The 27,738-nt window shown below is 43.5% G+C and overlaps 1 protein-coding gene and 1 pseudogene across 2 annotated transcripts in view; one reads left to right on the top strand and one right to left on the bottom strand.

Moving 5' to 3' along the window:
• LOC100353812 (A-kinase anchor protein 17B) overlaps positions 1-16,802 on the bottom strand; it is a 39,666-nt gene extending 22,864 nt beyond the window's left edge. The window contains exons 1-2 of one of the 2 annotated variants that reach the window (XM_051827340.2): positions 16,376-16,802; positions 8,811-8,914 (exon numbers count right to left, since the gene is read on the bottom strand). The gene's annotated coding sequence lies outside the window, so the exon portion shown is untranslated. The remainder of the gene's footprint in view (positions 1-8,810; positions 8,915-16,375) is intronic. The other variant, XM_070067100.1, reaches the window with a different exon arrangement.
• Positions 40-12,200, top strand: LOC103351940 (ubiquitin carboxyl-terminal hydrolase 44 pseudogene; annotated as a pseudogene).
• Positions 16,803-27,738: the final 10,936 nt, after the last annotated feature.

The following is a 27,738-nucleotide window of genomic DNA, read 5'->3' as shown; positions in this document are numbered from 1 at the left end:
GATTCCAAAGCTTGGGTTATATTATTTAAAATAGCCATGATGGGGTTCAATTTGTAAATCTTCTTAAAAAGATTTATTTATTTGAAGGGCAGATTTAGAGAGAGAGAGATAGAAAGGTAGACAAGTAGATCTTCCTCCACTGGTTCACTCCCCAAATGACCTCAACGAGCAGGGCTCAGCCAGGCTGAAGCCAGGAACCAGGAGCTTCTTCTAGGTCTTCCATGTGGATACAGGAGCCCAGGGACTTGAGCCATCTTCCACTACTTTCCCAGGTGCATTAGCAGGGAGTTGGATTGGAAGTAGAGCAACCAGGACTTGAATCCATGCTCTTATGGGATGTTGGCACTGTAGGCTATGACTTAACCTGCTGCACCACAGCACTGGCCCCTCTAAATTATTTTATCATGGATTTGATATTTAGAAATTACCAAAAATTCAAAATGTTTGATAAAATGGATGACTATAAAGAACTGATTTTCTGAAGAAAATCCAACTGTTATTAAATTTTAAAAATGGCCTTCAGGGGCCGGCGCTGTGGCATAGAGGGTAAAGCTGCTGCCTGTGGTGCCATCATCCCATATGGGCGTCAGTTCGAGTCCCAGTTGCTCCACTTCCGATCCAGCTCTCTGCTATGGCCCGGGAAAGCAGTGGAAGACGGCCCAAGTCCTTCAGCCCCTGCACCCACGTAGGAGACCCAGAAAAAGCTCCTGGTTCCTGGCTTCGGATGGGTACAGCTCTGGCTGTTGTGACCATCTGGGGAGTGAAGCAACAGATGGAAGACCTCTCTCTCTGCCTCTCCTTCTCTATATGTGTAACTCTGACTTTCAAAATAAATAAATCTTTTTAAAAACGGCCTCCAGAAGTCCTAGTCAGAGCAATTAGGTAAGAGAAATAAATAAAAGGCATTCAAATTAGAAAGGAAGAAGTCAAATTATTCTTGAGTACAGACAACATGATCTTATATATCAAAAAACCTAAAGACTCCATCAAAAAACTGTTAGAACTAACAAATGAATCCAGTAAAGCTTCAGGATATAATATTAACACACAAGACTGAGCAGCATTGCTATACAATAATAACAAAGTAGTTGAAAAAGAAATAAATAAAACAATCTCATTTACAAAAGCTATAAAAATAGCCAGAAATAAAATTAACAAAGGTTGTGAAAGAACTCTAAGATGAAAACTATGAAACACTGATTAACTAAATTGAAAAGGACAACCCCCCCCCCCAAAATGGAAAGATGTCCTATTTCATGGATTGGAAGATCTAATATTGTTAGTTTTCATACTACCCAAAGCAGTCTATAGACTTACTGACAAGGAAGAATATCCATGATATTTTAGAAAAAAAAAATCAAGCTGCAGAATAACAGTGTAAAATATTCTATTGCTTTTTTTAAAAAAAATTATTTATTTGAAAAGCAGACTGTTGGAGAGAGAGGGAAAAACAGAAAGAGAGAAAGAGAGAGAGATTGATTGATTGACTGATTGATCGATTGATTGATTTCATCTGCTGGTTCATTCCCCAAATGCCCAAAACAGCCAGGGCTAGGCCAGGCCCAAGCCAGGAGCCAGGAACTCGATCCAGGTCACTCAGGCAGGTGGCTGGGACTAAATTACTTGAGCAGACACTGCTGCCTCCCAGAGTTTGCTTTAGCAGGAAGCTGCATCCGAAACGAGGGTAGTCACAACTGGAACCAAGCACTCTGATATGAGACGCAGGAATCCCAAGCCGAGGCTTAACCTGTTGTGCCACAATGCCCACCTGAAAATGCCTTTTTTTAAATTTTTTGACAGGCAGAGTGGACAGTGAGAGAGAGAGACAGAGAGAAAGGTCGGCGCGCTGCGGCCGGCGCACCGCGCTGATCCGATGGCAGGAGCCAGGAGCCAGGTGCTTTTCCTGGTCTCCCATGCGGGTGCAGGGCCCAAGCACCTGGGCCATCCTCCACTGCACTCCCTGGCCACAGCAGAGAGCTGGCCTGGAAGAGGGGCAACCGGGACAGAATCCGGTGCTTTTTAAAGCTTGATCTGAACTGATTAGGGGCTGTAACAGCTAGTGGCAAGACAAGATCTTATAAGTATCCTGCAGTCACAGATACAGTAGTATACCAAATGAATGAATACCCCCACCCCACCCCCCGAAAATAAAAGGCTGTGTTGGCTCCAGACACTCAAGCTTACCATCAGGACTAAGTGGTGGAGCTTCAAAAACTAGAAAGATGGAATTTAATCATTCTACAGATTCAGATTCACAGTACATTTCTCTCTGTCATGAGTTAGCATACTTTGTTCCAAGTCCTGTGGTCTGAAAAGTAGGCCTTGGTCTCACCATTTCCTATGCTACACTCAGTGTGGAGACTAATTCCTGCTTTTCATTGTAAAGCCCAGCAAGATGCTCAGGAATTTCTTCGTGAACTTTTAGATAAAACAGAACATAAACTGGAGACAACTGGTACCAGCTTACCACCTCGCATCCTTACTTGTCAAAGGAAATTTACCAAGGAAGTTCTGAATGCTGCAAATAACATTTTTCATGGACTTCTTAGGTTACATGTCTTGCATGTGATAATAAATCAAACACCTTTCTGGGACGTGTCACTGGAATTTCCAGAAAGACATCAATGCAGTGAAAAAGATACTGTTTTCTAGCCATGTCTGATAATTGAAATGTTGGCCATTTTTTTTTATTTGACAGGTAGAGTTATAGACAGTGAGAGAGAGAGACAGAGAGAAAGGTCTTCCTTCCATTGGTTCACCCCTCAAATGGCCACTATGGCTGGAGCTGCGCCAATTCGAAGCCAGGAGCCAGGTGCTTCCTCCTGGTCTCCCATGCGGGTGCAGGAGCCCAAGCACTTGGGCCATCCTCCACTGCCTTCCCGGGCCACAGCAGAGAGCTGGACTGGAAGAGGAGCAGCCGGGACTAGAACCTGGCACCCACATGGGATGCCGGCACCGCAGGCAGAGGATTAACCAAGTGAGCCATGGTGTGAGCACCAAAATGTTGGCCAATTTAAGACACTGAACCTTTAGAAGGAAATCTTTACATATGTGACCAGTGTAACTCAAAATGTAGGAGGTTTTCCCAAAAACCAGTTGTTCTCATAGAAACCCAGAAACAGTTTATGATACTCCAGCTACCTCAAATGGTTCAGGTTGGCAGAGCCCCCCCCCCCCACTTCTCTCTGCCTCTCCTCTCTCTCTGAAACTGACTTTCAAATAAATAAATAAAAATAAATCTTTTTTTTTAGATTTACTTATTTATTTGAAAGTCAGAGTTACATAGAGAGAGATGGAGAGGCAGAGCGAGGTCTTTCATCCACTGGTTCACTCCCCAATTGGCCACAAAAGCCAGAGCTGCACCCATCGGAAGCCAGGAGCTTCCTCTGGGTCTCCTACACAGGTGCAGGGGCCCAAGGACTTGAGCCATTGCTTTCCCAGGCAATAACAGAGAGCTGGATTGGAAGAGGAGCAGCTGGGTCTACCTGGTACCCATATGAGATACCAGCACGCAGGCAGCAGCTTTAACCTGCTATGCCACAGCACTGGCCCCATAAATAATCTTAAAAAAAAAAAAAAAGACACTCCACTGCATACTGCTGTAATTCTGACAGAGGGTTCTGGGAACACTACCATGATTTCTAGCTAAGCATATGCACTATGGATGAAGTATGCAAGGTCCATGCTTGCATCTTGTTTTCTACCCAACAAGATACTGAGAATGTAAATTCTAAAATGTTTTCTCCAGAACTCCTGTCTAGTAGCAAGATCCCAGTGAAGAAGCTGATGCTCCTTCTAATAAAATCCTTAGCTGACACAGAGACAGTGAGGCATTCTTCTTGCAATTTGCAGATTTTTTAAAGTTGGATTTACAGGGACTGGCTGTGGCACAGTAGGTTAACACCCTGGCCGGAAGCGCCGGCATCCCATATGGGTGCCAGTTCGAGACCCGGCTGCTCCACTTCCAATCCAGCTCTCTGCTATGGCCTGGGAAAGCAGTGGAAGATGGCCCAGGTCCCTGGACCCCTGCACCCACATAGGAGACCCAGAGGAAGCTCCTGGCTCCTGGCTTCAGATCAGCGCAGCTCCAGCCATTGCGGCCATCTGGGGAGTGAACTAGTGGATAGAAGACCTCTCTCTCTCTCTCTCTCCCCCTCCCTCCCTCCCTCCCTCCTCTCCCTCTCTCCCTCTCCTCCCTCTCTGTAACTCTTTCAAATAAATAAATCTTTAAAAAAAATTGGATTTACAATTTTGAGCTTTGCTGTTTTTAGCTTTAACTTATGAATCAGTGCACACTACATTTATACATTTTATATTTAACTAAAAACTCTCTTTTACAGAGGAAAAGTATAAATATATGTATATCAACTGTAGGTAACTATTTTCAAGTACTTGGGAGGTTTAAACTTTTTTTTTTAATGTTCACCTCAGACTATTGCTGCCTCTTTTATATTTTGATGTCTTAATTGCTTTAGATCATGAAGTTGGGTGATCTTCTGAATAAATTCAGGTGGCATCCTATCTACATTTGGTATTTATGTGGTATAGCTCTTTTCTATACAAATTCTTAATAGATGGGAAATTAGGCACTTTGTTCCAGGATTACCCTTTCGAAAAAGGCTTTTTTTAAGTGGCCATTGGTGTTGTGAAGTCATCTTTGTCCCTTGAAGGCAGTTAATCTCATACATTATTCCAAGGAAAACATTAAAGCATCACCGAAATTCTTATCAAAGATACCGCTTGACATTCCAGAGACTTTGTGAGTTACGGGACTCAGAACATACATTACTTTGATGAATGGAACTTTATTTAAAAATTATTATTTTAATAATTATTCTTTATTTGGCATAGTCAAACTAAATGAAGAAGGCAGTTTTACAAATTGTATGCTTACGTGAACTTTGGGACTATGGACATGAACAATGATGGCAGAAAACAGGTTTTAACAAAGCAGATCCTAATAAAATGTGAATTTAGCAAACTAGCAATGTTATGATGCTATATAAATATAGCTTACCTTGGGTATGAGTTCATTTTATATGCTTGATAACATTAGATCTCTCAAAGCTTTATATAGCTTGAGATTTTTAACTCAGAGGAATAAAAATACATCTTGAAAAGAAATAAATGCAGGGGGCAGATAGCTGTTAAAAATTGGTAACTGCGCTATATGTCTGGCATCTCATTTTTCTAAAAAACTAAAGCCTGGATTTTTCACTCTTGCTAAGGTTATGGGACTACTAGGAGTCTCTGAGATCAACCCTGGTCCTTGGCATTTTAAAAAGAGCAGTACATTTTTCTAAGCTTGGATTTTATTAAAAACCCACAGTGAGGCACTCTTTGTCCTCCTCTAATAATCTTACTAGCTCTCTTTGAAGCGCCACTATTGCTGACTTAATCTTACTCAGAAAGTGGAGAAGCTATTCACCTCTGCAGCTCAGAGTCTGTCACTGAGAGACCATTTATCCCTGCATTGATTTCAGATTGAGAAAAATAACATCCCATAGAATGCTAGTGGTCATCTGTAACATAAACATGCAAAGGACCTGTATGAACAACTTTCTCTTAAATTTCAGGAAACAAATCCTCTGGGGCAGATGATTGTTAAGTGAAATGAGAATAGACAATCATTTATACCGTAAATAACAGCTAGAGTATGAAATGATTAGGCTTAAAATCGTTCACTTACTATGCAAGTTTTTACTTCCACTGTTAAATACTTATGCTACATTCAATATCTATGTGGTTCAGAAAAACAATTGATATACATTAAACCACATATACTTTATGATATAAACTTCACATATACCAAAAGTGCACACTTTGATAAGCTTTGACTTCAAAAAGTTCATGGAAATAGAATTTAAAAGCTAAATTTATTTCGGTGTAGAAAATGTTGAATAGTTTCTTCATAATACGTACTTTCCATGTGCTTTTTGAAGGACCTCATACATATGATTTCAAAATTGTTTGGGCCAAAATAAGATTAGCTTTTAATTCCGTTTTCCATGCATCTTCTGAAGCATGCTTGTTTGCATGCACACCTGTGAAATCATCACCATAAGCAAGGTACCAAAAATGCCCATCGTCCTCCCAAAAGTCCCTCGTGTCCCTTCATAGTCCTTCTGCCAACTCTCAGCAGCCACTGATCTGACTGCAGAAGGTTCAAGTCATCAATGAGCCATTTTGTAACAGCAAAAACAGATGTTCCTGGAAAACTTTCATGTAATATTCAACTTTAACAGGTACTTTCCTCTAAATCAGAATACTTTCTCAATTCCAAGCTTAAATGTGCCAATTTTTGAATCAAATTCAAACTGTAATTGTCCTACTATGTATTTTATGTATACTTATATATTAATCAAATTTATTGCAACATGTTGAGTCCCTGAGATCAAGTACTACACTATGCAGGCAACTGATTCCTTACATCAAAACTTGTCTTCCAATTTGCCACTCAGTAATCCTGTGTTCCATTCAAAAGAAATAGTAGAATTAATGAATGAGTTTCCATAACTTTCACCAAACACTGTCATATGCAGAGTTTAATTTATTCAGTAAAGTTTTCAGAGGCTAGCATAAACCAAGCCTTGATAGCAAAGAATGCTATAATTATGCCCTCCATCAATTAGCCAAAGGTCAAATTTTAATGCATGTATTTTTAATTATCCCCATGTTCTACTACTGTGTTCCACCATGGCCTCTCTGTTCTTTCCACTCACATGCACGTATCTTTCTTCTATCCTCGTGATTAAAAGCAACATTACTGAGATGACTTATTCTTTAACACCTTTGCAGAAGCAAATGGGAGCTCCTGTAAACTTGAAAAAAAATTATAGCTATTCAATACTGTTTATACAGTGTGCATTCTAGCAGTATCTTGTGTACATAGCTTTACTAAAACATTTCACTCCACATACTCCCAATGCCAGAACACTGCTAAGAGATTCCCAGGGAATGTGGCTGCTTTCTCTAGCATCTGGCCATTTTCCATCTTCCTTGTCTCTACATTTAGTAGCAAAGCTGACTGTGTGACAGTAAATAAAAGAATGGATTAAAGGAAACAGACTGGAGATATCCTCACAGGGCACAGGGCTAAAAGGATTGCAGCATAAACTCAATAAATTCTGTACAGTTTGCACCCAAAATCACTCCAATATCTCCTTTCATTTCAGGAGACACTAGAGAGATACATCTGATACAACTCAAGTATTTTTGATTAGAAAAATAACCTAGACCTGTAAAAAAGCACTTGAATCATAAAATAGTCATCCATCCTTTTTTTGTTCTTTCTCATTCCCACAAGTATTTGTTGTCTTGAGTTTCTTCACAAAACACACACACACACACACACACACACACAGAAAAAAGGATCATCTGTGGAACTCAATATCCTCTTTCAAAGTATCTTTTTGCTACCTTTCTTTCTTCTCCAGGCTTTTGAACCATAGTCATCCTGAAAGCATTAAAGGTGCATAACAGTATATCAACACATTTATGGAAGTCAAGAGGGCAGCCAAAATCTACTTGGGTCAAATCAACCTAGCCAATTTTCAGTTTTCTGGATAGTATAGAATCCCAGTAAGTCCTGACCATGTCAAAATAGTCCCTGGCTTTTCAGTCAAGATGTCACGGGTGAACAGTTCAAGTATTCTGACACATCATTAACCACACAACATTTTCAAATTATCTGAGGCTTACCAGATGCTCTGATCTCGGATAACTTTAGAGTCGCATCATGAAAATGAAGGGTACTTAGTTTTGCAATAGTAAGAATATAGCCTGCTGGAGGACCAAAAGTCCCCAAATAAGATGGTCTGAAAGCACTTGGTGGGGACACAGAGGGCTTTCTGGACAGAAAGGAGGAGACTTCTGGGGACCCACTCAGTACGGATAACTTTGCAACAACGAAATGTCACAGTCCTGCTCAGAACCTTTTGTGCCCCCACTTAAAGAAAATCAGCTCTAAGGTAGAATGCAGTGTGGGGAATTTTGGTCCTACACTGAGGAAAGCCAGATTCATGTTAATGCACCTCTTTGGGCAACCTAACTTCCTGTTTTGTTCTTTCTGTTAAAAGATCGTCCTAAGGTTTCTTTTATGTGGTGATGTTTGTGAAAGCAAAGAGTTTTGAGTGTCTCAGGCTAATGAAAAATAAGCTAACTAAAGACAAGTTTGTGCCAGGTCTTGCTATGCGAATACATTTGCGTAACTCTACAGGATAGTGTGTACAGAAATTATTCTATGACAGAAAGGGAGGGAGCTGTTTTTAAAAATATGCACAGAGCACGTGGCAGACTAGCCTGACCAGTATTTTAGTTGTGTGTCCTTTCTTCAGCACCAGGAATATTTTTGTTGAACACTTCTCTCTCCAGACACCTTCAGCCAGCAATGCGGCTTTTCACCTTGTGTCAACTTAAGAATAATGCCGTTAAAGTGCACTCCCTGCTTTTTCCTCACGTGAAAAAACAAAACAACAACGAAAACCAGGCTATCAGGGATTTCAACGAATGAGGCTGAGTATCTTCCACACGTTTGTCTCATTCACTGAATAATCAGAGTATTTCTACTGTGAAATGCATGTCAGGAAGTTACCAACGTTTTGATTCTAGTTCGATCATCACTATCTGAAAATTATGAGCAAGGTTCTGCCCACCAGTCGCCACCTACAGGAGAAAAGCAACCTTCACATGGGACTGTGCTTTGCATTACTAAGCAGTTTCTGAGATCAGCAGTATTTTGCAACCATTTAAAACCCCCAAGGTAAACGTATTTGAATATCAATTTCACAGAATAGAATATTACCCAATACCTTATGTCGAAATGTAATCAAAGGAAGAAAGATTGGAGAAGCCACGTTCTTGTGAACCCTTCATGGTGAACAACTGTACTGTGGCATCCTAACCAGGGAACATTCTGCCAGAGAGAAAACAGGTACAAGGTCATAAGCAGATAAATTTTTTTTTTTTTTTGACAGGCAGAGTAGACAGTGAGAGAGAGAGACAGAGAGAGAGAAAGGTCTTCCTTTTGCCGTTGGTTCACCCTCCAATGGCCGCCGCTGCAGCCGGCGCACCGCGCTGATCCTGGCAGGAGCCAGGAGCCAGGTGCTTTTCCTGGTCTCCCATGGGGTGCAGGGCCCAAGCACCTGGGCCATCCTCCACTGCACTCCCTGGCCATAGCAGAGAGCTGGCCTGGAAGAGGGGCAACCGGGACAGAATCCGGCGCCCCAACCGGGACTAGAACCCGGTGTGCCGGCGCCGCAAGGTGGAGGATTAGCCTATTGAGCCACGGCGCCGGCCCTAAATTTTTTTTTAAATGTACATTTTCAATTTTCAGCATGAACAGCAGGTGAGATTTGTACAGTTGTGCTTATGTACCCTCACGATCTGGTTTTAGTATCAATTTCGGATACTAATGTGGTCAACACACTTCTCAATTGTATCCCTACCAAGAGTGTCTGTAGAAATTCTTGATACTGGAGCCAGCGCTGTGGCATAACGGGTAGAGCAGTGCTGGCATCCCATATGGGCACCGGTTAGAGTCCCAGCTGCTCCACTTCTGATCCATCCAGCTCTCTGCTATGGCCTGGGAAAGCAGTAGAAGATGGACCAAGTTCTTGGGCCCCTGCACCCACGTGGGAGACCTGGAAGAAGCTCCTAGCTCCTGGCTTTGGATCAGCACAGCTCCGGCCATTGCAGCCAATTGGAGAGTGAACCAGTGGATGGAAGATCGATCGATCTCTCTCTCTCTCTCTCTCTCTCTCTCTCTGCCTCTCCTTCTCTCTGTAACTCTGACTTTCAAATAAATAAATAAATCTTTTTAAAAAATGAAATTCTCCAGAGAGACAAAGTCTATGGAAACTCTACAGAGAGTAACTACATTCTTTGGTAAGATAGTCCTCCTCCAAAAGGATTTGGTTTTCCAGTTGATTTTTCAAAGAGCATTGCTCTTTGCAAAAGAGTACTCCTCCTCTATATTACTACTACGAGAAAGACACTGCCATGGAAGTCTTTGCACAGATCTTTTTTTAAAAATTATTTCCTTAAAACACATTATCACATCAAGGATAGTAAGGTTACATGGCTCATTACATCCTGTCAAATCGTCCTCCTGAAAGATTAAGTGAATTGATCAGGCCACCAGCAGAATTAACAGACTGATTCCCTTGCAGCCCTGCTGACATGGGGTCATTAGCAACTTTACTGTGGCTACTTTTGTTAGTATGTAATGGCAGCTTAAAGACATTTGAACATAGCCGGCGCCGTGGCTCAATAGGCTAATCCTCCACCTTGCGGCGCCGGCACACCGGGTTCTAGTCCCGGTTGGGGCGCCGGATTCTGTCCCGGTTGCCCCTCTTCCAGGCCAGCTCTCTGCTATGGCCAGGGAGTGCAGTGGAGGATGGCCCAGGTGCTTGGGCCCTGCACCCCATGGGAGACCAGGAAAAGCACCTGGCTCCTGGCTCCTGCCAGGATCAGCGCGGTGCGCCGGCTGCAGCGGCGGCCATTGGAGGGTGAACCAACGGCAAAAGGAAGACCTTTCTCTCTCTGTCTCTCTCTCTCACTGTCCACTCTGCCTGTCAAAAAAAAAAAAAAAAAAAAGACATTTGAACGTGCATTTAATTTTATGTAAGCTGAAGCTCCGGCCAACCCTTGTATTGCTATTCAGCTGCCTATACAGTGTCTCTAGTTGAATGTTTCTCTGGCATCTCTACCTAACACATGCATCAGAGCTCTGAATTTCCATCCCCAAAATCTGTCTTCCACCTTCAACTTGCTTCCTCTACCCAGGGAATCTCATTTCCCTAAAAAAAAGCCACCCTTCCAGTAGGTGCTCAAGCTGGGGACCTCCCTTCCTCTCCAACTCTATCCTTTGGCAAGTCCTTTTGACTCCACCCTGACAACACAGTCCAAATCTATTTCTTCCTCCACTGCTACTCCTTAACCCCTCGGTCAAAGTCATCATGATCTCCCACCTGGGTTATTGCGAATTACTGTGTAGCTGATCTCTCTTCTTCCATTCTCACCCCCAAGAGATTCTACGCAGCAGCCAAAGTGATTTTTTTTAAAACCTTAAATCGGATCAACTGATTCCTCTTTTCAAAACCCTCCCGTGGAAATTCAAACTGCTTACCCTCAAAATATGGCCTCTGCCCGCCTCTTTCAACTCATTCCATTCCCATCTCTCCTACTGCTCTTGTTCTTTCCATCCCAGCCTCACTGGCCTTTCTACTGTGCCGCAGAGGCACTAGGTTCAGTCCTTAGGGCCTTTGCATTTAGGCTTCCCTGCCTCTGAAGTGCTCTGCCCCAAGATTTTCTCCTGACCAGCTCCTAGTTGTTCACATTTGGCTTTGTATGTCACCTCCCTGGAGATGTCTACCCCAAACCCTCTCTGAAGTAGCACCACTCTCACCCTTGGCGCTTGTAGTATAACACCTCATTTTAGTTTACTGTGACTAACTATCCCATCTTCATGTGCATTTACTGACTTGCTTTTTTTTTTTTTTTTTGGACAGGCAGAGTGGACAGTGAGAAAGAGAGAGAGAGAGAAAGGTCTTCCTTTGCCGTTGGTTCACCCTCCAATGGCCGCCGCAGCCAGCGTGTTGCGGCCGGCGCACTGCGCTGATCTGATGGCAGGAGCCAGGTGCTTCTCCTGGTCTCCCATGGGGTGCAGGGCCCAAGGACCTGGGCCATCCTCCACTGCACTCCCGGGCCACAGCAGAGAACTGGCCTGGAAGAGGGGCAACCGGGACAGAATCTGGTGCCCCGACCGGGACTAGAACCCGGTGTGCCGGCGCCGGTAGGCAGAGGATGAGCCTATTGAGCCGCAGCACCGGCTGCTGACTTGCTTTTTTACCTGCCTGTGTCCCCTACCCCACAAGTCCATAAGTCCCACGAAGGCAAGGGCTGCATCTGTCTGGCACACCATTATGTCTTCAGAGCCTAGAACAGTGCCTGGCACACAGTAGAAACATAATCGATGCTAAATCTTAACTAAAACGGACACTTTTCTCAAGAACTCCATTGAAACGATGCTATTTTCACATTTGAAAGGTCACCTCCAGACCAAAGTGAAATGACAATGCCCACTTGCTTGTTCTTTTAGACTTCTGAAACTCCTACCATTAATCAGCGAACATCAAGATGCATCCATGTGTACCTACCAAGCAGCTACTCTGTTAAAGACACTTTGGGGGCTACAGTGATGCATCACCCTCAAAGAATTGTGTCTAGGAAAAGAAAGAAATTAAGACAATTAACCAGAATCTAAGTAAGAAAATAGTAAGTGCCTGAGAGGCCTAGGGTACTTTGGGCCACAAATATGCGATAAGTGAACTTATCATTCTTTCACATGAGATGAGTGTTCAAATCCCTGGGAATATGCCTTAGTTGGTTTTTAAACAGGCCCAATCTTGCTCCCTTCAAGAACATTAGGAACAGTTGTAGCTGTCACAACACCTGGCACAGGGAAGGGCACCATACCCCTTTAGTAAGGAGGGGGCCAGTGATGCCAAATGCCCCGCAGTTCCCAGACAGACCACAAATGAAGAGCCCCCCACCCTAAATGCCAACCCCGAAGTAGCTTGCACCTGTCCCTCTGGAACACGTGGTGTGCTTTAGGACCTTCCAGATGAATATGTTCTCCATGCTACCTTGTAGGTAGTCTCTTGAGTTGTTTTCTCCCCCATAGTTTTTCTGTCATTTGACCCAGGACCTATACACGAAGTACTCGGCAAGAAAATCTGAGTCCAAGTAAAGGATAAAGGAGGACAGCAAGGTCCCTCAGAATGTCTCTTTGAGGCCCTTTCACAGCCGGCTTTTGGTCCCAGGCCAGAGGACAGGTGTTAACTGTGGACAAAGCCCAGTCCCTGGCAACCAAGGGCTTCCTCAATGATTTCAACAGCACCCCCACAGGCCAGGATTATTTGCACTTCAGAGACAGTTCTCTGGCATGTCTGACAATTCCTAATTATTCAGAAAAATGAGAAGCCAGCCCCAGATTAGAATCTTCCCAGGTGGGGCTCTGTTTCCCTTGAGCAGGGGGTCGGGACCTACAGGGCCAGTTAGGTCCCAAGAATGGGGGCTGGGGACTGGATGGGAGTGGAGAAAAGTAGAGTATTCAGCCCCCAACGGAAGGAGTCAGCTCTGTACAGCTCTGCCTTCCACAGGTGAAGCGCAGACCAGACCTTCTGCCATTTCCAGATAAGCTGGAAATCCTACTGTGTATAGATCTTCTGCTTCTTCAGTGTTGACCCCTAATTCAATTGCTTCTTTACACATTGTTTATGCTGAAACATACCCATCGAGGGCAGAATGTGACCCAGAGCCTCTAGCTTGCTCTCTGCACATCGAGCCCAGGAGTCTGTTCAGTTCCATGCATCTGATATTCTCCAAGGGCTCAGGAAACTTGAATCAAGAGTTAAATATGCTGACAGTTGGGCAAGGTTTTCCAGAAAGGACGAGTAAGTCGCACCAGGTAATTGGTACTGTTTTTGTCATGTTTTTCCTTGCTCAGAAATTCTCAACATTCTTTATTTCTAACTCCATCAAATCATAAGTTCCCTTCAGGATTCTCCAAAACATGATCCCACCTCACATCACCAGCCCTATATATTTTATCAATGTACCTGTGTGTGTGTGCTCCCCTCCAGTTGGGCCAGTCTCTTTGAGTTCCTTCAATGATGTTGATCCCCTCCGCCAAATACCTTCTCTCATTTAAATGCTACCCACCCTTCAAAGTCTTGCTCACATCTCGGCTCTGTTATAAAACCTTCTTGTGACAATGAAAACAAACACTTTCAAACTCAAGAGCTGGCATCAAGCAGACATTGATCAGCTGAGTGATGTCCTGGGGCGTGTCTTTGAGCTTCTGAAGATGATATAAGTTGAGCATCCTTTATCTGAAATGCTTGGGATGAGAGAAGTGCTTAGGATTTCAGATTTTTTTTTATTCTGGAATATGTGCATACACATAATGAGATGTTTTGGGGATAAGAACCATGTCTAAACATGAAATTCATTTATGTTTCATAGGCATCTAATACACATCATCTGAAGGTAATATGATGCAATATTTTAGCACACCTGCCTTTTGACTACAACCTGTCTCCTGAGGTCACATGTGGAATTTTCCACTTGTGGTCTCTTGTCAGTACTCAAAGTTTCCAATTTTGGAGCATTTCAGAGTTTGGATTTTTGTGTTAGGGATGCTCAACCTGTAACAGTGCCTACCTTACAGGATTTTAGAAGAAGTAAATGAAATGATGCAAATAAAGTACTTAACCTCCAACAAGTGTTCAGTTAATGGGAGCTCTTAATATTCTTATGGCTACTCAATTTTCACTGATCTTCCTCTGCTTCTGTAAGTGCTTCAGACCTTATGCTGTCTTTTCTGAGTAAAGCATCACTGGATTCCATGCTGTCCACATTTGCTCTGTGTCTCAGGCATTAATCTGCCTCAGCCACAGCTTGACTTTAGAGTTTCTTACAGTGCCAGAAATATGTTGGATGTATCACAGAACCCATAGACCCAAGTGGACATTAGATCAGAGACACTCACAACTAACACCATGCTGGCTGTAAAACAACTCAGCAAAAGTCCTTTCTTCTAGCATAGTCAGGAATGCATACTGAGAGATGAACACACAGCTAGTCTCACTGGTAGAGAACTGCTTCAATGCTTGTCAGTAAGTCTCTCTGTGTCTGTCTGTCTGTCTCTGTCTCTCTCTCATACACATACACACACACACACACTCACACTCACACAATGTTGTACCCAACACGTTTCTTTCCTAACCTCCGTGCCTCACCTTTTCTTCTCATGTTGGCCATGACACATGAAACCAGTCAAAGGCCACTCTCTTCCCATGAGTGATGACCGAGAACCTGAACAAATGGGCTACACTGCAAGTACTGTCTCTGGCTTGGGTGAAATGGAAAGCTTGGGATCCACTACAGAAGCCAAGATGGCCTCCGAGTGCCCTGTGCTGATCTACCCCAGTGGTATGGCACCTCAAGTCAGTCCCATGTATGTTGACAGCTGGGATCCCCTGAGCACCAGCCAATGGGCTTTTCCACTCTCACCTTTCTCGGTGCCTAACAAGAGTCGAAGGAAAAATATCTTCATGAAGTTACTCCATGCTTCAAGTTAATCCATGATTTGAGAAGACCCTCCCCCCCCCCAAAAAAAATCATAAAAACTAAAAACAGGGCATAGAAAAACATGACTACTGGAATGCTACATGTCCTAAAAGGCACACAAACAATCAGAATGTGAGAGGTGACAAGTATATTATCCCAAGAATGGTTTTCTCAGCATGAAGACTGAGCCCTGCCAATGGTGCTTCATAAGTTTAAGGTCAAGAACATCAAGTTCCCAAGTTAGGACACAGGCAGGCAGAAAGACATAGGTCAGAATGGGCATGATCTTTGAGAACATATGCCCAAACTAGAAAAGACGCTAAGAAAATGAAAAGCACTCTCCCCCAAGGGTGACAAGTCCCCCCATGCTGGAACCCAGCCTTTCGGTGCAAGTCACCCCTTGGAGTCAGCAGCATCCAAAATGCTCCTGTAATGATAGGCTTTATATCCAAATCACAGAAAGCAGATCAAATGCAAAGCAGGCACAGTCGCAACTTCCAACATTAGGATGTCCCCGCTTGCTAGAATTACATTTTTTCCTATAGCCTGGCCTTCCCCAACTTGCTTCTTCCCCGCCCCCAGCTCAAGAGCTTACATCCCACACCCTGAAAGCTCTGTGAGTGAGCCTTGTTCTCCCGGTCAGATTGGAAATGGTCTTATTTCGTCCGCACTGGAAACCTCAAGCTGAGACTGAGTCTGTTGAGAAGTCCCTGAAGCCGACCGAGTCATGGGGTGGAGGAGCCCTGCTAATAATTAATTGGCTGAATGCGGCGGAAACAGGGAAGCAGGGAAAAGCTGAGCGCCCGGGGCCCTTGGCGTGTCGGTGGAGCAAGAGAGGGCACCTTCAGTTCCCATTAGCGGGATGTTACTGCCAACATACCCCAGGGGAATGCCTCCAGTGACCTCGGAAGGAGCCGTGAGTCGAGTTAGCTCTGGAGTGGGTGTCAGAGCTCCCCCTAGTGCGGTGCCCGGGCCCCGGGGAGGTGCAGGAGGGTTTAGGGTGAAGGGAGAGGACCAGGGCAAGAGTCTAAGCGCATCTTTGGGAAACCTGATACTCCTGGGGCATGCGAGGCGACCCGGGTCTCCAGTGCAGCCCGCCCCCAAGCCTCACCAAGGGTCCCGAGTGGCCCTGTCTGCGAGGCATCCATAGCTCCGCTAGTAGGCCAGGCCAGCCGGCCGGTCAGCTAAGACGCAGCGGGACGTGGCCGCCTTCTGTGCGAGCAGAGCGGAGGGCATTTACCGGGAATCTTCAGGAACCGTTGCGCCTGCACTCCTGGCTCCGCTGGGGTAGCGGAACTGCAGCCACCAACGCCACCGCCGCCGCGGCCGCCGCCGCTGTCTCCCTCCAACCACCGCAGTCGCAACCGTCAACACTCCCTGTCTCTCGCTGCGACTGTGGCCCCAGAGGCCAGCTGTTGAATGACTCGCGTCGAGCGCACAGGGCGCAGCAATGTCCTCACCGCATCCCAGTCGGCTACGCAGGCGCGCACCCGAGTGCCAACGCCCGGGGTACCCCTCGCCCCGCTGCGGCCCTGGTGGGCGCTCCGCGGCTGCCTCCTGGCTCCCGGCTGCGGGCTCCTCTGCCTGCCTGCTCGCTCCTCTCGGTGGGCTCTCGCCTAACCAATTGCCTGCCCTCGCGGGCTCCGCCTCCCTCGCTGCCATCCCTCAACTTGCCCGCAGGACCAATGGCAACAATGGACTAGTCCCGCCCCCTCCAATTCCCCCAGGGCCAATCGCCTTCTCCTGAGGAATCATTCAAGTAACTCCGCCCCTCCTGTGCGGCAAAGCTGGAGCCAAAGTTGATCTCCTTGAGCGGTTGCAGCTGAGGATTCTAAGGCTTTGCTCAGGCTTCCCACTCTTGCCCCACCCCACCCCCCACACGAAACGACACGGATTTAGATGCTGCAATTTACCTGGGCTAGCGGCCCACACAAGACCCATTTCCTTTGCATAAAAATAAAAATTGTTACCCTTGTTTCCAATCTTTTTCTACTCCCTTCCCTTCCCCCCATTGCTGTCAAGATAAGATCCCAAATCCAGGGGGCCATCACTGTGGCTTAGTGGGCTGAGTCTCTGCTGCGGTGCCAGAATCCCATATGGGCACCGGTTCTAGTCCCAGCTGCTCCACTTCCGATCCAGCTCTCTGCTATGGCCTGGGAAAGCAGTAGAAAATGGCCCAAGTTTTTGGGCCCTTGCACCGGCATGGGAGACCAGAAGAAGCTTGTGGCTCCTAGCTTTGGATCGGCCCAGCTCCGGCCGTTGTTGCCATTTGGAGAGCAAACCCTTAGCAGCTGGAAGACCTTTCTCTCCGTCTCTCTCTCTCTCTCTAACTCTACCTCTCAAATAAATAAATAAAATCTTTTTTAAAAATCCCAAATCATGGCTGAGCATATAAAAGCCTTGATGATCTGCCCAGACTGCACAGCTGCATTTCTCACTGTCCCACCTCCATCACAGAACTCCCTGTACTTCAGGTAAACTGAACTTCCTATTGTTTTCTCTGCAAGCCAGAGTCTCCAACACCTTAATGACTTCGAAACAAAAGACTGTAATAATCTGCTCACTCTCCTAGAGCTGACCTACACCACACTGATATCTCCTATTCATTCAATGGACAAACATGTCATGAGCACCCACTACATGTCAAGTACTGGGCATATAAAACCATGTAAGATTTTATTTATCCCTCCATTAGGTGCTCCCAAGGAGGATGCAATGCAATTGTAACACACGATAAGCACTCGTGTTTCTAGGTCTGGAGAGAAATCACATGATGAGGGGTGCCTGTTGCAAAGATGAATCCATTGGAAGTTCGCAGTTACAGAACTTCAGCATTAAAAGGGAATTATAAGTTAATTCAGTCAAACTCCGTCCTAAATGCTTGAACTACTGTAGAGGCAGTTTTTCAGGTTCCTTACAAACTTCTTAGCTCCCTCATCTGTGAAAGTATGCTTTGCTCTTACTGCTAAAGCATATGGGTCAACAAAGCTAAGTTCACTGCCTCTGGGGTATGAGGAGCCCCTGGGATGCGTCTGTACTGGGTTTTTCCTCTGGGGTTAGACGTGTCCTCAAAACCTCTTCCTTCAAAATGCAAAAGCTACTTGAAAGAGTCGCATGTCTAACATTTACTAGTTATCAACAATAAGGAGGGACTGGCGCTGTGGTGTAGTGGGTAAAGCCACTGCCTGCTGTGCCAGCATCCCATATGGATGCTGGTTCGAGTCCCAGCGGCTCCACTTCCAATTCAGCTCTATGCTATGGCCTGGGAAAACAGTAGAAGATGGCCCAAGTCCTTGGGTCCCTTCCCGGAGGAAGCTCCTGGCTCCTGGCTTCGGATCAGCACAGCTCCGGCCATTGTGGCCAATTGGGGAATGAACCAGCAGACGGAAGACCTCTCTTTCTCTCTCTCTCTCTCTCTCTCTCTCTCTCTCTGCCTCTCCTCTCTCTGTGTAACTCTGATTTTCAAATAAATACATAAATCTTTTTAAAAATAAGGAAATAAGCATAGCTTAATGGAAAAAAAATTTAAGTACTTGTACTAAACTGCAGTTTTCAAAAGTGTTTTCATTTGTTCTGTCACACTTGATCCCTAGAGTAACCAGAGTAAATATCTTGATTTCTAATTGCCAGGAGAGGAAACTAAAACTCACGGATATTAAGTTATTTCTCAGGGTATTGGAATTCCAGTTCTCCCATTACCCTTGGACCAACAGCCATGTCACTCTAAGGGCTTGGTTTCCTCATCCATAAAATCTGAGACACTTTCCCTAGGACCTTTAGTTTTGTCCATAGCCACACACACCACTCCTGCTTGCTGAAATCAGGGCATTGGCGGGAGGGGCACATTTTAATCATGATAAGAAATCAATTTGGCACTACAGATGCTTTTTTTGGAAAAATAAGCTCTGGTGGAATGCCAAAGCAGATGGAATGAGAATAGTAAATACCAAAAGGAAGAAAATCTGAGAAAGGAAAGACAAGAAGACCTAAACTCCAAACTCACCTTGTCTCTGAGTCTATATCATATGACCACTTCGGTTCAAATTTTGAACTAAAAATATCGACTTGTTTGCTTTAATGGTTAATGCGTCTTCTGTGCAAACCTTAATTAAAGTCTTCTTTGGCAAACTGTTTGACCAAATTCAGAGACTATCACAATAAATTACATGAAGAAATCTATTGTGCATCCCCTGCTATTCCATATAGCAAAGAGAAGAAATTACAGCCTAAGGATGTCATTTGGAAGGAAAACCAAAAGGTGAATGGATGCATTCTAATAACTTATACAAATCCTGAGGTGAGGCACCCCCTTCCATGAATAGTAAATTTATTCATTTAATCAGAGGACTGTTGGAACACTAAGAGGTGGCTAATCTAGTGACTGTATTTGCTTAATCTTGCTAAGAGAAATACAAGCTTTATTCTTAATATAAAAGGCATTTAATATGCCAGGTGAAAAGTGGTGATCTTTAAACCGGTTGCACAAGAAACTGGAAGCTAATTCTGAAGATGATAAGCCTACTTAATAGTCTGTTCTTTAGGGAGTGATTAAAAACATGTTTAATTATAGTAGAATCACTTTTGGCTTACAGTCATTTAATCATTTTTTTTTTCAGCAAATGTCTAAAGTCAGAATAAATAACACTAACCTACTTTACTGAATTCTTACAAGGATTAATTAATTGATTTGAAAGAGTTTCAGAAGCTTTTGAAAACAGTGGTCCCGGAATCAGGAGACCAGGATTTGAGTCCAGGCTCTGCATTCAGTAGCTGTGTGACCTAGAGTGGTTAAGTTAACTTCTCTGGGCTCAATTTCCCCATCTGCAAAATGTTGGCTATTTGCATTAGAGAGTCTCTGTACTTCGAGTCTAACATTCTAATACTTCAGGGATCACCATGATTATATTATGTTTAGTCGTTTTAAAGTGGCAATAATCTACTTTTGACGTTCCTGGAACCGGATTCCTAGAAGAATTACCAGAATGCCCTGCTGTTCCCCAGGCACAGTCACTTAGGTACGCTGACCCCAACCAAATTATCCAAATATGAATACACAGGAATATAATAAAGATACAGAGAGAAGGACAAAGTGGAATCCAGACTTTCACAGTCCTGGACAAGTAAATGGAAGCCACTTCTTAGTAACTGCAGACCCATACTTTCCTCTTCTCATCTTTTTTTCCATACTCGTCTTTCCAAGGATTTTATTACTCTGGCTCTTCTCTAAAATGAATCTGGGGCCCTCATTGCCAACTTTCACAATGCTATTACTATGTTTTTAAGAGGACTTAAAAAGAGATGTCTTAAAGGAAAGTGATGTTATATGTAGAGGGAAAAAAGCAGAAAACAAAATTGCATGCACAATATAATTCAATTAGACTAGAAAATATATGCTAAAGACTAGATGGACATATAGCAAAAGGTTGACAGTATTGGCATCTAGATGGGCATGATTAAAGGTGAGATTTTTGGGGACCAGTGTTGTGACTTAGTGGGTTAAGTCACTGCCTGTAATGCCGGCATTCCATATGGGCACCTGTTCGAGACCCAGCTGCTCCACTTCTGATCCAGCTCCCTGACAATGCACCTGGGAAAGCAGTGGAAGCTGTCCCAAGTGCTTGGGCTGCGGAACCTACATGGGAGACCCAAATGAAGCTCCTGGCTCCTGGCTTCAGCCTGACCCAACTCCAGCTGTTGCGACCATCTGGGGAGTGAACCAGCACATGGAAGACCTCTCTCTGACTCTCCCTCTCTCACTGTAACTCTGCCTTTCAATTAAATAAAAATAAATCTTAAAAGAAATGAAGGTGAGATTTTTTTTCACCCTTACTTTGGCTTTTGAAAATATATGCTTAAGGAAAATGAATGTGTGTATGCGCAGGCGTGTATTTGTCGTTGACAAAAGGAAAAAGAGTGATTCCTTTTCCAGGCAGCATTGAGTAGTGGTTAAAAGGGCAGGATTTGGAGTCAGATTGCTTGACTTTGGTTTTAGGAGGACTTACCATGTGTGATCTTGGTTAAGTTACTTAACCTTACACTCAGTTTCCCATATATAAGACAGCAATAGTAATAAAGAGACTACCTCATCGAGCTATTATACAGATTAAAAAATGACTCCATGCAAGTGCTGAGAACAATGGCTGGCACATAAGCATTAAATGAATATTAGCTGTTATTTAAAATGTTAAATATTTATTGTAAATATAGTGTGTACACGTGATAAAAATATCAAACGGCACAAAAGACCTTAAAATGAAAAGTAGAAATAGTTTTTCCCCTTTGTAACCTCCATCCTCACCCCTCGAAGTAAATACCATTTATTTATCTTTCCAGGGTTTTTAAGGGAAAACACAAACATAGGTCTTCTTTTATAACACATGCATGCATGCATACACAGAATCGTAGCTTATGCACTATTCTCTTAGAGATCTTTCTGTAACAGAATATCTGGGTCTACTCTTTTTTAAAAAACATAGTGGTAAAAACACATAAAGGGAAGCAGGCATTTAGCCTCACAGTTACAATGCCCATTAAGAAACCAATGACCCACACTGGAATGCCTGCGTTCAAACCCTGGCTCCGACTCCTGCTTCCAGCTTCCTGCTAATACGGACTTTAGGAGACAGTGATGATGGCTCAAATAGTTGGGCTCCTGTCACCTACCTGGAAGAACTGGATTATGTTCCTGAGTCCTGGCTCCAGTGTCAGCCTGGCACCAGCCCATTGTGGGCATCTGGGGAGTGACCCCAGAAGGATGGGAGTATGTCTGCCTGTTTCTCTCTCTCTCTCTCTCTCTCTCTCTCTCCCTCTCTCTCTCTCTGTGTGTGTCTGCCTCTCAAATAAATAATTTTTTAAATATATAATATTTTCCATATTAATCAATTTAAGTGTACAATTAGTGTTAAGTTTATTCACATTATTGTGCAACCTCCAGAACATTTTATCTTGCAGAGCTGGAACTCTATGATCATTAACAATTCCCTTTCCCCTCCTCTTCCCCTAGCAATCATCTTCTACTTTCTCATTCCATGAATTTGACTATTTCAAATGCCCCGTATTATTGGAATCATACACTATGTGTGTTTTTCTGACTGGCTTATATCATTTAGTATAATATCCTTAAAGTTAATCCATGTTGTATCATGTGGTAGGATTTCCTTCCTTTTTAAGGCTGAATAATATTTAATTATATGTATGAACCATTTCAAAAAGTTGGTGGAAATGTTATTAAAAGATAAGCTTATTTTGTTGCTTTGAAATCAATGCATATGAGGGACCTTCAAAAAATCGTAGAATTCTCTTGGTGACTGACACCCCAATTTGGGCTCCTCCGCGCCTCATCATGGATGCCTACTTTACTCTGCCTCCCCTAATGGCCTTAGAGCTTAATATCCAGGAAAGGGAGGCAGAAGGGCAAGCGGTGTGCATTTGTATATATCCAAGTTGCCCTCCAATACTCTCGCATCAGCTTACTCCCTAATCTTCTCCTCTCCCTCTCCCTTGCCGTGTCTCCTCGGTGCTGGTCGATGTTTTCTTTTTAGTATCATTTCAAGGTCTCCTCCCAATGAAGTGAAAGATGGTCCAATGAAACAAAACAAAAACAAAAAACAACTCTTGGGGGTTCTCTGTACTGGCATACCCAAATAGGAAACATCCCCCACTTCCAAAACCAAGCTTCCCTTTCACCATCACTGACAGTTATGGACTTAAATCCTTGGTCAGTAAGTTGTAATGTGAGAACCATAAAGAGGAAAAATAAGCTATTTATTGAGGCTGGCGCTGTGGCATAGTAGGTTAAGCCTCCACCTGAGGCACCAACATTCCATATGGGCACCGGTTGGAGTCCTCGCTGCTCCAGTTCTGATCCAGCTCTCTGCTTATGGCCTGGGAAAGCAGCAGAAGATGGCTCAAGTGCTTGTGCCCCTGCACCTGTATGGGAGACCCAGAGGAGGCTCCTGGCTCCTGGCTTCAGATCGGCCAAGCTCTAGCCACTGCAGCCATTTGGGAATGAACCAGTGGTTGGAAGATCTTTCTCTGTGTAGTCCTCTCTCTGTCTGTAACTCTGCCTCTCAAATAAATAAATAAAATCTGTAAAATATATATATCAATATATATTAAAATAAAAATAAACTGCCATGTTTAAAAAAATTGTTCATCAGTAACTATGTTGAAAGCTGATTTTTCAGGGCTGGCACTGTGTTGCAGAGGGTTAATCCTCCACCTGCAGCACCGGCATCCCATGTGGGCACCAGTTCGAGTCCCGGCTGCTTTATTTCCAATCTAGCTCTCTGCTATGGCCTGGGAAAGCAATGGAAGATGGCCCAAGTTCTGGGAAAGCAATGGAAGATGGCACTCTCGTAGGAGACCCGGAAGAAGACCAGCTCCAGCCATTGTGGCCATTTGGGGAGTGAATCAGCAGATGGAAGACCTCTCTGTCTCTCCCTCTGTAACTCTACCACTCAAATAAGTAAATAAACTCTTTAAAAAAAATAAAGCTGATTTTCCTGTTCAGTGGTGAAATTTAATGTAAGAAGATAAACCAGATGCCATTAAAACAAATTAAGTGTCCTTCAAATAAGACTGGTTAGGAGCCGGCACTGTGACCTGGTGGGTAAAGCTGCTGCATGTGGTGCCGGCATCCCATACAGGCACCGATTCAGGTCCTGGCTGCTCCACTTTCCACGTAGCTCTCTGCTATGGCCTGGGAAAGCAGTAGAAGATGGCCCAAGTCCTTGGGGCCCTGCATCTGCGTGGGAGACCCAGAAGAAGCTCCTGGCTCCTGGCTTCGGATCAGCACAGCTCTGGCCGTTGCGGCCAATTAGGGAGTGGACCATCAGATGAAGGACCTCTCTCTCTGCCTCTCCTTCTCTCTCTGTGTAACTCTTTCAAAAAAAGATAAATAAATCTTAAAAAAAAAAAGACTGGTTAAATAAATTGCAGTATGAAACTACTATGTAGACATTAAAAAAGAATGAGACATATCAATATATGCTGACAGGAGTGCTTTCCAAACTATGCTGTAAATAATAAACAAATACAGATAAAAACAGTGTGAAGAGTATCTTATAATTTGTGAAATACACACACGCAGCATATATGTGTAGGTGTGTATAATGATAGGATACCTCTGGTTTACCTCTGGAGTGATAGACAAAGCAATGAAATACTGGGTACTACCGGAGAGGACAAATGGGTGACAGGTGTAGGGAGGAGACTTCCTTTCCCATTACCCTATTTCCTGATACTATTTGCATTTTTACCATGTGCCAGTGTCAACTGCTTATTTTTTTTTTCTTTTTAAGATTTATTTATTTATTTGAAAGAGTTACACAGAGAGAGAAGGAGAGGCAGAGAGAGGTCTTCCAAATGCTGGTTCACTCCCCTAATTGACTGCAACAGCCAGAGCTGTGCTGATCTGAAGCCAGGAGCCAGGAGCTTCTTCTGAGTCTCCCACATGGGTGCAGGGGCCCAAGGACTTGGGCCATCTTCTACTGCTTTCCCAGGCCATAGCAGAGAGCTGGATCAGAAGTGGAGCCGCTGGGACTCGAACTGGCGCCCGTATGGGATGCCGGCACAGCAGGCAGCGGCTTTACCCACTATGCCACAGCACCAGCCCTGAAAAGTATTTTAGCAAGCAGTTGAGGGGCTGGTGCTATGGCACAGTGGGTAAAAGCTGCCGCCTGCAGTGCTGGCATCCCATATAGGTACCGGTTCGAGTCCCAGCTGCTCCACTTCCGACCCAGCTCTCTGCTATGGCCTGGGAAAGCAGCAGAGGATGACCCAAGTCCTTGGGCCCCTGCACCCGTGTGGGAGACTGGGAAGAAGCTCCTGGCTCCTGGCTTCCGATCAAATCAACTCTGGCTATTGCAACATTTGGGATGGAAGACCTCTCTCTCTCTCTGCTTCTACCTTTCCATAACTCTGCATTTCAAATAATAAATAAATCTTTTAAAAAATAAAAAAATAAACTACTTTTCATTCTACAGTGCTTTACAATTTTAAAAGGATTTATATACAAGAGAACTTCAAAAGGTTCATGGAAAATTGGGGAATTAAAAGATTAGTTTTAAAAAACAAGATTATTTTGGTGTTAAAGAAAAAACCCTAGAAATCTATGAGTAGTTTTTCATAATATGCATTTTCATGATCATTTTGAAGACTCTGCAAAGCTACTCATATGATTTTATTGACACAACCCAAGGCAGTAAGTAGCACGCCTTTTCCACAGAGACCTGCAAACTGGTCCCGATTTCAGTCTACTTTCCAGCTTCCCCCTCTCCACTGCCTGCACGCCCCAGCCATACCTTACAGAAACGTGATCGCCGCCTTCCCCACTCCCTGCCAGGAGGGCCTCCAGCTCCACTCTCTTACTCCCTTCTAATTAACGTAACTAGGCATTGTGCTCCATAATTACAGGCTTTGGCAGTGAAATCAATAGTTGCCTCCCTTGCGACAATGACATTTTAGTTCCATCAATCTCCCCGGAGCCCAGCAGCTTCTCTGAGCGAACACAACTCCCAAGATTATTAATATGTCTATTGCTCTCACTGATTTTCATGCATGTGTATAATTCAACAGATTCTCAATTCACATGATCTCATGCACACTACCTATGATTATTTGAAGATAAGATAGTGGTCAAATGTACATTTTGATGACTTTATCAACATACAATTTACATATCACAAAATGCACTGTTGTACATGTACAGTTACATGATTTTTAGTAAATGTGAAAAGCTGTACAACCTCACATACGTATTTTTTTCAATATTATCTTAAGAATCCTACTAAAAATATTCTAGATAATAATAGCATTCTGATATGACTCAGTTTCTCTGTGAACTCAACTCCCAAATCTGTTCCCTGCCCTACTCCTTAATTTAAAAAACCCTTCTAATTCTATTGCTTCCTTAGAACAATAGCACATGAGACTTGCAAGGGTCCTTAGAAATCATCTAGAAATGGGAAATTGAGATCCAGATAGCACATGTGATTTGTTCAGATCCATATAACAGGTTAATGGCTGACTCAGACCTGAAACCCAAGATTCCTGTTCCAAGCCAGTTCAACTCCCCGTGACAGCACAGACCCTCTCCTCTCAAGCATTGCTAATGTCCTGGCAATCAGTGAATCAATCTTCATCAATCAATTCACCCAGCTAAATCAGAAGATTCGGTAGTAGAGGAAGGGCTTGGCTCGAGGGTGAGTCTAGAGGACAGGTAGGAAATATAAGCTTTTTACCTTCACATTCCTCCTGGGTGAATAGCATTTAGTGCAATTAACAAATCAGATAGGCTTTTGTCTGTCTAGAGAAGGTTATCAGTCAATAGTATCATCACTATTACTATAGTAATATATACTATTGTAGTTTCTTCTGCATGTGTTAGCAACACGTGAAGGCAGCATGAAACTGTGGTAGATGAAACCACATAAGCACTGCTTCCTGCTTTTGCCAAAAATTGCACTAAAATTAGCCCCCAATCCCCACGGATTTGAGCCAGGGAAAGCAATTTAGCTTCTCATTTTGTTTTCCTAGCAATCAGTCTGTAACAATTAAACAACTGGTGATAGAGAGAGAAGTGTACTTTACATATTTGTGTGATGAGAACTGAAAATGTTCTCTGTCACCAACTCTAGTGGAACTTGTCACCCACACTTAGAGGCATAACACCAGTAACTGTTTTGACATACTGAACATGGCATTCTGAACTTAATTAGAAAAATCCAAAATGTTTATATAGAGATAGAATCATCATCAGCTACCTTCATATTTTTATTAAAAATCACACTTCTCCCTTAAAAACATCATCTTCTCCCCAGTAATTCTCATTGTAATAATGTATCCTAAGAAATAGAAGAGATTTATGTACTAAGATATTCATTATGAGAAAAATATTGGAAATAATTCAAAGCAATTGAATTGATGAAATAAAATAATTCCATAAAAAGGAATTTTATGTACTTATTAAAAATTATCTTTTTATTCATTTTACAGCTTTCTGAGATATAATTAATAATAAAATATACCACAAAGTTCTCTCTTTTATGGTTATAATATAAATAATTATAAATATTGCTTCACTGAATCATACCATGTACATGACAATATTCCCTTCTTTCCCCATGTTGTGATCATTATCATGAATCCCTCACTTTGTGACATTGACATATTTGCTTTCAAGAAAAAAATAGCATATATGTGTATGTATGCAGTGAATGTGGCAAAATGTTAAAAATTGCTAAATTTGGGGGCCAGCACTGTGGCGCAGCAGGTAAAACCGCCACCTGGAGTACTGGTAACCCATATGGACGCTGGTTCGAGACCCAGCTGCTCCACTTCTGATCCAGCTCTGCTATGGCCTGAGAAAGCTGTACAAGATGGCCCAAGTGCTTGAACCCCTATACTGGTCTGAGAGACCAGGAAGAAGCTTCTGGTTCCTGGTTTCAGATGGGTGCAGCTCCGGCCGTTGTGGCCCTCTGAGGAGTGAACCAGTGGATGGAAGACCTCTCTCTCTCTCTGCCTCTTGCCTCTGCCTCTGCCTCTCTATAACTCTGCCTTTCAAATAAATAAATAAATCTTAAAAAAAAAAAAAAACCAGCA

Source organism: Oryctolagus cuniculus, chromosome X (assembly GCF_964237555.1).
Source record: "Oryctolagus cuniculus chromosome X, mOryCun1.1, whole genome shotgun sequence".
Lineage (NCBI taxonomy): Eukaryota > Metazoa > Chordata > Mammalia > Lagomorpha > Leporidae > Oryctolagus > Oryctolagus cuniculus.
The sequence above is the reverse complement of the archived record's forward strand: the minus strand, read 5'-3'. Positions and strand labels throughout refer to the sequence as shown.